This window comes from Lissotriton helveticus, chromosome 4_1 (assembly GCF_964261635.1).
Source record: "Lissotriton helveticus chromosome 4_1, aLisHel1.1, whole genome shotgun sequence".
NCBI lineage: Eukaryota > Metazoa > Chordata > Amphibia > Caudata > Salamandridae > Lissotriton > Lissotriton helveticus.
Genome location: NC_136063.1, coordinates 1,281,074,446 through 1,281,087,622, shown reverse-complemented (window position 1 = coordinate 1,281,087,622; position 13,177 = coordinate 1,281,074,446).

Sequence of the window (13,177 nt, the reverse complement as noted above, 5' to 3'; positions counted from 1 at the left end):
GCTTGAACCTCTTTCCTTTGAGCTTGCCTAGGCCTTTGAACAGTTCAGGGAAGTCTTTTAGCATGAAGTCTGCGTGTGCTTGGTGCACCTGATTGGCGAAGAATACCAGTCCCAGGTCTTCTGCCGTGTGGCAGCTTAGGAGGGTGCCCTTCTTTCCTTCAGTGACGTGAAACTTGGTTTCTGTGGAGTACTCTCCGTTGACTACAGTGGTTTGGATCACTCCTCGAAGAGGCAGAGGTTCAGTCCCTCCATAGGTGTAGATTCTTGCCGCGGACGGTGTCAATGTCGGCTTCGGGGACATCCTCTCGTACTGGTCCGAGTCCATGACATTCACGGACGCTCCGGTATCGATCAGCGCGTTGACACTCGTCCCATCTACAGATATGGAGCACATGGGCGGCGGTCTTCTTTTCGTGGATGCTCAGCTCACATAGGAGACGACGTACACTTCGTCGTCTTCGTCGTCTTCGTACCTGGGCCGGCGGTCTTGCGCTTCAGTGTCAGGAGGGGGCCTCTCCTGGTCGAGTGACAGTTGTCGGACGCGCTGTGTTACTGTCCTGGCGCGCGGGCCTGCTGAGCGGAACTTCCCTCCTCGGCAGACGGCGGCAAAATGATTCATGCGCCCGCACTTGAGGCATGTCTTGCCTTTGGCGCCACACGTGGCGGTGGCAGGGTGATCGTCACCGCAATATCCGCATTGGTTGCCTCTTGGCGGGCCACCCCGCTGCTTCGCTGGCGGGAATCGTCTGTGGATCGCATCCACTCGTTCTTCTTTGATGGTTGGGGCTCTTGCAGCGGGTGGGGCGATCACCGGGGTGCGCAGTGCCACCTCCATTTCCTCTGCTCGGGCATCGGATAGTTCATGCGATCTGGCCAGGATGAGAATCTCGTCGAGCGAAATTCCAGGTTGTCTGAGGATCAGCTTCCTCAGCAGCTTTGACTTGCATCCGACTATGATTTGATCCCTGATTTCTTCCCGGGGGTTAGCGAACGGGCACGTGCTCGCAAGTCGACGGAGTCGAGTGTAGTACATGTCGACCGATTCCGAGTCCATCTGCCAGGCGCGTTTGAACTTGAACTTTTCAAAGTCATTGTTAAGCTGGGGATCGAAATGTGCGTTGAGGGCCGCGACAGCGGCATCATAGTTGTCCTCGGGCCCAGTGTTAGGGAGCGACTCGAACAGATCATAGATCTCTTGACCTCCATATAGAATGAGTAGCGACCTCTTCACCGTCCCGTCCGTTTCTCTGGTGCCCTTGAAGTACAGATTGAGGCGTCCGACCCACGCTCTCCAGCGGAGCGCAGCTGTCGCTGGGTCCGCAAATTCGCTGAACGGCGGGATGGGCGCTGCGCCGGCGTGCTGATGTGCGTGAGGCGCTGGCATGGGGGGCCCCACTGGGGCCTGGGCTCCTGCTTGGGCTTGAACTTGAGGTGGTGCCGCGGGCACGACTGGCGGTGGCTGGATCGCCTGCTGCGGGGGTTGGCCAGCCCCATCTTGGGCCGCCCCTGTCGCGTTCTGGCTCATGGCGTAGCGTCACTCAGGCCGCTCTGGTGCTTTCCGGTGTCGCTGCGGCGTGTAGGGCAGAGCCGAGGTGTTTGTGCGCACCACGTGTTGAGGCGCTGTGAGGGCTGTCACAAAGGAGGCGGCTGTGATGTAGGTGGGGCACTGAGAACCCCTATTGGTGGCAGGCTCCAGGCAAAAGTCCTTGAATTTGCCAGTGCTTGTTGTACTCAGATGAGTTCCTCTCCCTCCATTTAATCCAAATTATTGATTCCCCTGTTGGCCGCTTTCAAACGCATCAGGCAGCCGTCCTCGCGGTGCTGCAGAGGTGTCTGGCATGTAAACGAGGGCAGGTGCGGAGCAGGAGGGGCCTGGCGCGGTGCGCAGCAAGCACCGCGGTAGGGGCGCTGTTCGCGCGCCTTCACTGGGAGGAAAGGCTGGTCCGCTGTAGGCAGCCGTCACGTGGTGTGTCTCCGGGCTTCCTGGAGAAACCTGCGGCCGGCAGGCGCACCTCCTCCGCGCTGGCTGGCGAGAGGAGGCAGGGCGGGGACCGCGCAGGCGGGGCAGACGGCACACTCACCCGCAGGATCTCCTCGCAGCACGCCAACCCCACGAGTCCCGCCGGCTGAAGGCGCTCCCTCACGGGAGACGCGTGGGTGGGTCTCGGACGGGGGGGACCGGCACACCACGGCGGGCAGGCACCGCGGCAGGAGGCAGGCAGCACAGCAGGCCGGAGGCACCGGGCACACGTGGGAAAACGAACCGGCCTCGTCGCCAATGTAATGTGGCAAGGTAAGGCCCACCACATGGACACTGCACACTAATGAGGGACACTGACTCTGATCGCTAGTTAGCCGGAAAGACCTCGAGCGGTCTTCCGCATGTTTATTTATACCTCGGCGCGAGCCCGCCCCGAGGTTGTGCGTGCGTGCGTGGGGGAAAGATACATTGTGTGTGAGAGCCCGGGTGGCTCTCTACAGTGTCCAAGTTCGGATCGGCGAAGTCGTCTCTTGTTTTAATCTCAGGACCTCTGATGAATGAAAGAATGTTGCCATTCACTCGGGCGCACTCTCGGATGGAAAAGGAGCATGCTGTTAGTTTGACAGAAGATTTTGTGTTGCTTTTACCATGCATACAGGTCCGGGGAAAGTTTACCTTACACAGGCTCGACCTCACACATAATCACTTCTTCGTGAGAAAGCGGCAGCCCGGATGCCCGATTTTGTACTAAACTCGCTTAATCTAATGACGCATCATCATGGCATTGTGGTTAATTAATGTAGTCAGCAAGGAAACGCACCGCATACGATAAGTTTCTTGTTAAGTTCTTCCAATTTCAGACAATTTATTGAGGTCATATGTTGTACAATTGAACTTTAAAATTATATATGTCTCTTTTCGGAGTAATGCGTCTTCAACGTCGCTTCCTCTGGGGCCAGACTTGATGACACTTAATATAGTTCATTTGAAATCACGTTCTGTGTGATTCATTTCCAGAAAATGGGTGACCATTGGGGCTGTGACCACTTTGTTTTTAATACGCGATCTGTGGTGTGCCAATCTATGGCGTACTTTCTGATTTGTTTTGCCCACATACAATTTTTGGCACGGGCAGAGAATTGCGTACACGGCACTTCTGGTTTTGCAATTCGAAAAGTCTTTCTGGACCCATTTGATGTTGCGATATGTGAATTCAGATCCTTCAATTGTAGTGTCACATGCAAGACATTGGCCACCTTTATGGTATCCCACTATAGGTTTAAAGTTCCATTAAGATAACAAATCTGCCTTTTTGGAGATGGGCGACATAATGTCAGAACAGACAATTCGCTGACCAATACTCGTGTTTTTTCCCATCGCAAAAAGGGGTGGTTGAAGTGAATGCTCCATATTCTGGAGTATATGCCAGTTTTTCAAAATTATTTGTTTGAACTTATTGGTTTGGGGACCAAAAGTTGAGACACAGACCAACTTATAGTCCAGTTTTTTCTCCGTATTTGTGAGCAAACATTCTTTTGGTGTAAAAAGTGCACGTTTTCAAGCATGTATTAACAATTTTTTATGGGTAGCCTCTATCTTTTAGTTGGGCCTGGAGCCTTTCAGCATGTACCCCAAAGTCCTTTAGTCGAGTGCAGTTTCGCTGTATTTGCAATAGCTGCCCATATGACAGATTGTCTCTCAGGTTGCGGGCATGGAAGCTGTTGTCATGCAGAATGGTATTGCAATTCGTAGGATTTTTATGTAGAGTGGTAATTAGTTTGATCTGGTGGTGTCTGACCTCTACATCAAGAAATGTCAGGCTATCAGTGTGCACTGTCTTTGTGAATTTGATATCCATGTGTCTGCAATTGAGTCACTGAATGAAATCATCAAGTTGTTGTTCCGTCCCGTCCCAGATACACCAGATATCATCTATGTACCTGTACCATTGTAACAGGTGGTCTGAATATGAACTGTTATTCAACAGGTATTTTTCTTCATATTGTGCCATATACAAAACAGCCATTTCAGGAGCCAAAAGACAACCCATCGCAGTCCCTTTGGTCTGGATGTAGAAAGTATCTTCGAATTTGAAGTCTTTTTTTTCAATGTAATGGCAGCTAATTTCAAGATAAATTCGGATGGGACCTGGTGTGGATGGCTTCTGGATTCAAGATTGAATTCCAGTACCTCAAGTGCCTCGTCTTGTGGTATTTGAGTATATAAAGAAACCACATCAAAGGTAACTAACAACTGTTTAGTGTGATCAAAGTTGTTTCCTTCCACTTTAATATTGAAGTCCATGATGTCCCTCAGATAAGAGGGAACTTGTTGAAGAAAAGATTTCAAGAAGAAATCAACGTATTTGGATAAGGTTCCAGGAGGGAGTCACAACCAGAAATTATTGGTCTCCCCCATGGTTCCCTTAGATCCTTTTGAATTTTGGGAAGGAAATAGATGACAGGAATTCTTGGGTTCTTTTTGGCTAAAAATTCATATTCCTTTTTGCCCCAAATCCCTGGTTCAAAGGCTTCTTTTATTAAGAAATTGATATTTTGCAGTTCTCGGGTGGGATCTTCTTTCACTTTTTTGTACCAGATCTCATTCTGCACTTATTTTCTACCCTCCTTCAAATACATGTCCCTGGGCCAAACAACAACTGCTCCACATTTATCCGCCGCTTTGATTACCGCTGTCTCATCATTTTTTAGATCAAGAATGACTCTTTGCTGGTCCCTTGTCAGGTTTTTCTTTTTGTAAAATTTCTGTTGTTCCAGCTGTTGGAACGATGATATAACGATTTGTTGGAATGCAGAAACTTCCTTAGGGATCATATTAGATGGAGGAGTAAATCTAGATCTGTTGCTCAGCCCTGTGGTCTCTCCTGTAGAAGACATTTCTCTAGTTGCGAAGAAGGATTTAAGTCTAATCTCCTGGAAGAACTCAAGTGTTTCCATTTTCAATTTGGCGAAATCCGTGCTTGTGTTTGGAACACATTTGAGGCCCAATTGAAGTATTGAGGTTTTATCATCAGTCAAGACTTTGTTGGATAAGTTAATTATTGAATCTAGGTTTTGTAAAACTGGCGTCTGGTAAGCATTTCCCAAGGCATTGGCTTGAATCTGACTTTGTTCTTTTGCTGGCCCTTCTCTGAAAAAGAGTTGCCACTTTGTTGGTTGCTATTGGAAGGGCCTTCACCAGCATTCGAATCACCGGTGGAGTCTGATGATGACTCTGAAAATGTAAGGAATTTATTCCTGGATCTTCCTGGCTAATCCGTTAGAACCTGACGAGAATCTGCTCTTGTGTAAAAATCATCTTTTAAATATGGATACGTTGCTTCCAAACTGAATGATTTGATGTCTTTTTCCAAATTTGATGTCTTAAAATTGATAGTGTTGTCTTTGAGGTGACTAATTCTTTATCAATTTTCTCCAATAAAGATTTGGATTCCGTAACTGCGTGGTTGTCTTTAATTGATTGAATTAGCTCTTCTATTTCTGACAGTTCTTTTTTTGGAAATCCTCTGTGCTGTTTCAATGGTGTGGACCATGGGATCCCTGCTACATTTTGTGCTAATCCTATTGAAACCCTTTTTATATTCTGGATAGTTCGTGAATATGACTGGAATATTCCACACTTGAAGGCCACAAAGAATGGTGCCTGATTTTAGATGTTCTAGGAGGAAGTGGCCATGAAGTTCTGTCCTTATTTGTTTTTTAAGTAAACAAATCCATTTTTCAGATTCATTTTGCTGTTTTGCGGAGGTGCGGAGAAGAACTGCTGTGAATGGTCATGGAGTGCAAATTAAGTTTTGAATATGTTCTTCAGAGAAAGAGAGGGTATCTTTTTCAGACATAGTGTAGAGGTATTAACTGCTCCCTTGGGCTCTGATCTCTATGTTTGAATCTGATATTAAATTTTTGAGGAAAGCAGTTTTGTGGAACCCTCGCGGGTAGCTACCCGCTCACTTAGTTTTTTGGAACAAGAGTGGTTCGGTCCTACTAGGGTTAGGCGGGACCTTATAAACTTTTTCATGAAAAAATTGTCCTGACCTGCTGTTTAGCGATGTTTCAATTAATAAACAGACTAAGACCTCTTTCTATTTTTAATGGTCTGAGTAATTTTATTACTATCTTTAGAAACATCCATTTGACTAGTTATGACAGTATTACAAGATGCCTGTCTAAAAGACACACAACAATTAAATCCATGTTAAAAAATCAACAAAACATACAACGTGCATCAAAGCAAATATGGAACACATGTAAAGAACATTACAGTACAGAAAAATGCCAGCCGAATATTACAACCATAAACAACAACAACCACTTCATCATTTCATGTTACATCACTTTGTGCACATAGTACAGGGGTAGTTGCAGTGCTGGGTAAACATTTGCAAATCCAATGCGCATCTCTATTTGAACATAATGCTACCCTTGGATTACTATAATTTTAATGACTCAGCAGGAAGGTAAACGCCGACGCGGTTCAAATCCCGAAATTCATTTTTTGGGATTCTCATCAGGGCAGGAGGTGTTCTGCAAAAGCCAGAAACAATTTGGTTAGGATTATTGGTTGACTCCTTAGCACCAATGTTAACAGTAAATATCAAATTGAAAAGGTTACCTTAGTTTCAGGACTTCTTTTTAAAAAAAAAGTAGCACTGTTGATTCTGGGGACCGAAGGATTGTTTTATTAAACTGCCACTAACAATTATTTGTTCAGAGGAATTATGTTTAGATAGATTTAAGAGGCAAACAGACTTACATTTAATTCTTGAGGTGGCCTGTTAACAATTTTTTTATGCTGAACAAACTCTGTGGAAGAAGCAAACTTACATTGCGGAAACACAGGCATCATAACTTAAATTTCGGCATGGGTGACCAAAAAAAAAAAAGGGAAGTGAAGACTGAAAAATAATCTATCCAGACATGGATTAGTGTGCCACTGAAAAAAGGAGTACATGTTTGCATTAGGATGAAGATGCGGTCCGGCGGGTAAGCTGCATAGGTATCACGGCGTGGAGTCTCCACTAAAGAAGATTATTACAAAGGGTGGCACCGCCCCCGCCCCCCAGAGACCATGGAGTGCTAGCATGCACCGTGCAAAATAAACTACGTAGAATCAGATCGTATATATTAATTACGCATGCTTTTATTAGTAGCAGCTGTTAGAACTGGGATTTCTGGTAGGCTAAGGCTGACGCCAAAGCCAGGCAGAAACCACCATTCTAGTCAGGGCACGGGAGTCACACGCCAAGATAACCCCTGCTCACCCCCTAGGTAGCTTGCCACGAGCAGACAGGCTTATCCCGGAGGCAATGTGTAAAGCATTTGCGCAAGCACACAACAGCAACAACATCCTAGGCACACCACAAAAGGAACTCCACACAAGGTTATATAAAAATAACTTTTGTATTGTCAAAACACATTAGATAGAAATCACACATGTACATTGTGCCAACTGGCACGGGCAATAGTCACAAGGGATTATGTACAGGACAGGCCAAATGGGCCACTGTCAGAATCAACACTTTTAGAAATAGTACTTCTGGAACATAGGATATAGGATATAGAATCACTGTAGCACAAATTAGCAAGTATAGCACACAACCAGTAACTACTGGTAAAGGTAGGTACACACTACGCAATACTAATAACTATAGGCCTAGATCACGCATGGACACATAACCTCTCTAGTATAAACTCTACGTGGCAAAACACAACCACCTAAGAATAAAATACACTTAGGGGTATCAGCAAGAACACATTACACATGATGCATCACGACATTCAGAGGTGTAGGGAAAGAAAACACATGATGCATAAAAACACATTCAGGGGCGTAAGGAAAGAAAACACATGATGCATAAAAACATTCAGAGGTGTAAGAACAAGGAAGACACATGATGCCTAAAAACATCAGAGGTGCCAGAACACAACTCAATAGCGCAGAAACACATGATGCCTAAAAACAGTCAGAGGTGCAGGAAAAACCACACAATTGCGCAAAACTTACATAAGCCACCACTTGTGGCAGTCACTAGGCCAACTGGCCTCGCAAGGGCTCAAATGCCCTTAGTCCAAATGTCAGGCAGGCTGCGCAGGCAGCCAAGAACACAAGCCTAAACGTGGCAACTGCCCACAAAGTGCTGGGCAGTTGAAAACACTGATGATGCCAACGTTGGAGCCTTCCAGGCTCTGAACAAAACACTTGTGTCCCCCAAGAGCCTCACTGGGCTCTAAACATCATGTGGGCGCCAGCCAATCACGTGCCAGCAGACTCACTACACACGCACACCCATGTCTAGAAGTGGCACTTCCACACTAGACACATTCATGCCACATACATCATTACGCAGCATTTAATCTCACGAGTCGCACATACCAAACTCGACCCTGCACTCCCCACACATCAGGAACTACCATGGTCACACACATTCCCTATGCATTCCTATGGGAGGGCAGGTCACTCACCACACATACACAGAGAGCTCACGCACTTTACACTGTACCACAGTGAAAAAGTGCGCAAAGGCCTAAAATCACCAACACCAGGTTCCAGAAACAGGCTAGGAAAAAGCAAAAAAGTTTTGGGGTGAACCTGCCAAAAGGGCCAGGTCCAACAGCAGCGTTTTATGTTTTTTGTATAAAACTTTATGTTCCTATTTAGGGATTAACAGGAGTGGCATACGCAGGGCTGGTCCCTGTGTGGTCCTGAAGAAAAGCTAGGGGAATCTTGAAACATGACAACCGCACACTGATCCCACCTTCATTACAGGTCGGAACACAGTGTCCTACCCCATTTCTTAACCATACCAAACTAGGAGCAGTAATACATTTGTTGAGGCCCACTAGCACAGTATTTTTAATCACTCACATCCACTCCACTACACTTTGCACTACACATAGTCCTTCACAAAAAAGTGCTCCTACGTAATTCGCAAGTCGTAGCACGCCCCTTTTCGTAGAGAACTAGGATGGCCCCAATGATGAAGCATGTCACCGTGGGGCAACCCCGGTGAGTGAGGGGACTCAAGAAAGAAATGTTTCTTTCTTCAGGGCTTTACCTGACCACAATGGCCAGTAGCCACAACACAAGCTAGGTCTCAGAACCCAGCTCCTTGGGCTCTATCTTTCATATTACGTCTTAGGAGGGCGACGTAGTCTTGCATTCCTCCTTCTCCCCCCTTTGATTTTTAAGGATTCAACGACCACCATGCATCGACCAGGCCGGCGTCTATGAATCATTGAAGACCCTGTTGAGTATAAGCCCCTGTTGGTCCCGCCCGCTGAAGCGAACAGTCTAAGTGGGCATTTGACACTAAATTAAAATCCCCCCCAATCAGTATATTGGTATTGGGAGATGTGAAAACATTACCTGTAGCTTGGCAGATACAGGGTTCCTGGTGGTCATTGGGGGCATACAGGCACGCCACTTTAAAGGTGTGCTGATGAAGGGGGATGCAAATAGAATGATTCTACCCATAATTTACCAGTGTGTATCTTGATTACCTGCCCTTGAAAGTGTGTGGCCAAAAGAATCACTTCCCCTGCCTTCTTTACGGGACCTGAGGACCAAAATTACCTATCATTCACTTCGATTTCATGTATCCCCAGTCTCCGGAATAATGCTTGTGTCGCTTTTTGAGGTCTTCAACTGGGAAAATAATGCCAAGCATTTAGCTGGGAAATTGAGGCCTCTGACATTGAGTCTAAGTACATTTACCATGACAGCAATAGATAAAATAGGCCATATGTGTCACTCCCTGAGTAGAGAACCCCTTGTTCAGCCATGAATCAAGGCCTGAAGATGGGACATGCAAGCCAGCAGAGTGAGTTTTGTAAGATAAAAAAACATAGGGAAACCAAGAACATGAATCACATCAACAGATAAAATAACAGTGCATCATGGAGAAAGGGTCTGTGTCATTGGCGGCATTAGTCGCTGGAAGAATAAAAGTGGAGGATGCGGCAGTAGTCCTGCTGCTCTGGACCAGCAGTGTGCCAGAAGTTTGGGCGTCTCAGTTCCATTCATTTAGGAAATCCCGGCAAGCCAAGAATGCTACATTGAACTATGGTCTGTCCGGCTGCTGGTAGTCTGTGGCAATCATTCAACCTAGAGGTCTGGAGACTTATCGTGACAGATAAGCTGCTGCAGAAGTCCTGGTTCCTCCTGGTGGCTCTCTGCTGCTGTTGGTTTGCTCGGTTTCCTGCAGTTCAGAGATTTGGATCTTGTAGATAGGTGGGGCGGTGTGGCCGGGCCCTGCAACCACAAGGTCGCGCTCTCTTCCTGCTCAAGCCCCAGGATCAAGGCCACTGCATGCATGGAGTGGGCCACAAGGGTCTCCCCCTCCCAGATGAATATGAGGTGGAACGAGTGTCCCCATCTGCATCAAATCCCTTATTCTCACAGGCTGGAGGTAGCCGGCCTCAAGGCTGTATGTCTCTGTAACATGATGAAAGAAAGGTCTTGGTACTGCCACATTTTTTACCCTTCAAAAGGTAATGTGATTCTGGTTGTGCATTGCATGCATGATTAGCTCCTTTGCCGGTAGCTATGTAAGCACATTAGGATGTCCTGTGGTGTCCCAGGGGCTCCAGTGGGGTGTCCAGCTCGAGGTGTGCGATCCAAAATAAGCTCTTGACCAATCAAGCCTGGGACAATAAGACAGAAGAGTCTGAGAAAGTAGTGCTCTCATTTGCCTATGTCTGCCTGCAATGGGACCTCCTTTATTCGAATGTTGGACCTCTGGGACTTGTTTTTCAAATCCTCTAAATAGTAGTTGAGATCAGAATTCCGGTCCTGTAGTTCAAGTATCTGGTTCTTGGACGCTTCCAGCTCTACTTCCCTGGCTTCATGACCCTGTTCCAGTGTGTCCACTCGTTGTCCTAGTTCAAATGATTCAAGGACTCCTTGTAATATGAATTTTAAATTGAACTCAATAGTCAAGTCGGATTTTAATTTACTATTTTGGAAAATGCTACCATGGTCATGAAAGAGATTAATAATAGAAATCTCAGTACTAATGAAATCATTTGACTGGTGCAAATGTAATATGAATATGTGAATCTATGCTCATGTTGGATATATATTATAAGCTGTTGAATGTTTTTGACTCATAGTTTGGGCACACATTACTTATTTAAAAAACAAATTGGAAATGTGATGTGCAGCCATAGAGTGCTGCTGAATAGTACCTCATACATACGAAGTCCAATTAATATAAGGAAGTGTTTTTGAAATGTATTTGAAAAATATAAAATGAGGAAAAAATCCCTAAAAGATTAGGAAAATTAAATTACTTGATCCCATGAAAATGTGTTGCATGAATAATTTCAGCTCGGAAACATTGCAAGTTATTTAACTTTTGGAAAATTGGCATGTTTTTGATTAATCCAAATATGACTTTCTGCCAGTGTTCAGTGTCACCCGACTGTTAATAGTTCTCCCATGGTGAGATGCGTATTGTTCCCAGACAGTGGATAGCTGCTTTTTATCCTGACAGGATGGCCATTTGGGCTGTGACTGGGAACTTTATTAAACTTCAAAAGGAACCAACTGCATCATAAGCATCATGTGGCTCACTTCTAAACCTGTCCCTTCATTGTTTTGATAGGCAGGTAGGCACCATTCCCAGTGGGAGAAGGGCTACTTCCAGAACCGATTTTTTGTAACCACAAGGCTGGGTTTTCCCATTATCATACCCACTCCTCTTGTTGGACAGAGGTAGCTCTGCAAAGGGGAAAAAGGTTATGTGATGTTGGGTTTGGGTAGAGAGGGGTACTGTGGGATAGTTTACTGTCTTCTATATCAACAGGCTGGCATTGAGCATAAACGTGGCAGGCACAGTACCCCATTTAGAACACATCTAGATCTGTGAAACAGAAAGAACAACTGTAACATCTGTTGAACCTGTAGAGAGAGACCCCAAGGGCTAGATCTGCTCCACCTTGTACCCAGGGCTCAGAAATGGACTCCAAAGACAGTTGGGTGACCTCCTTTTAAGCTACAGGGACAAAAAAGCTGCAAGAAGTCTACTTTGTTGCCAAGCTCAACTGACAGGTTCCACTGGACCTGCCCTGGACTCTGCTTTTTGCTTCCACTGGAGTGAGTCCTAACCCCTAACTGGTGGCTCAAATGTCCTGGGGTCCTCACACAAGTGTTAGAGTGTACTCCCTCCCTAACTCTAAAAGCTGGGACCTAAAACCTTTTGTACAGGTTTTTTGCCCAAAAACACAGAAGCCTGGGACCAATCTCCAAAGCCAACCCGACAAAGGTACGTTACTGCTAGGCCAAAGAAAGGTTGCTCCCGTACAAATCTTTTCAGCAAATACATTACAGCAGGACGTCGCGGAGACGGTATCTGGCCCTGCACAGCTGTAGCTTGCAGCCTTGCCCCACTGGAGATATCCGAGCTCCATAAAAGCGACCTGGTCAAAATGCAGACATGTTCAATAGGTGAAGGCGACAACAATTTCCATCAACATGGGGCCTTCCTTGGGCATGAGATTTTAATTTCTCCCACTCAAAGCTTTACTGCTAGAGTCAACAATTTCACTGGGACTTACTCTGATGACTATCCAGTTTTGTGGAACCCATCTGCTCAATAGTCTTCAGGTTTTGCTCCAGTGAGGATTTTTGATTTCTAACTCAGAGAGTGAGCCAGAAGGTAAAACTTTCAACCGAGAAGGTCTTGGCTTCTGTATCTGACCAGCACATCATTGTGGTCATCATTAACTTTGAATTTGAACCTGTCTAGCATGGTCAGTTGCCTGCAGTTGGCACTTTGTGTATTTTGGCACAATATCTTAAGTCAAGCTCTAAAGATTCATATCTCCAGTTGCTCTTATTGGATTTTTGTCATTTTGGTGTCTATTTGTTCATTAAAATATTCCCGAATTTTAGAAATTCAAGTGGGATTGGTATTGCTATTGTGTTTTCTACATTTTAACTGTTTTGGTACTGATAAATGTTTTGCACAGTTAAGACTGTCTGCTCTGTGCTACTGTGCAGCTGAGCTCTGCTTAAATTAATGACACCAAACAGGACCTAGTAGAGAACTGTGACATTATCGCTTGATGAGTGCTTACATCCCCTTTAACTAATAATCCACATTCTCGCAACAATTAAGTAAAGATGGATGAGCCACTGAAAGTTCGAGCGAAGCTTGAGCCAGAAACTTGGCTC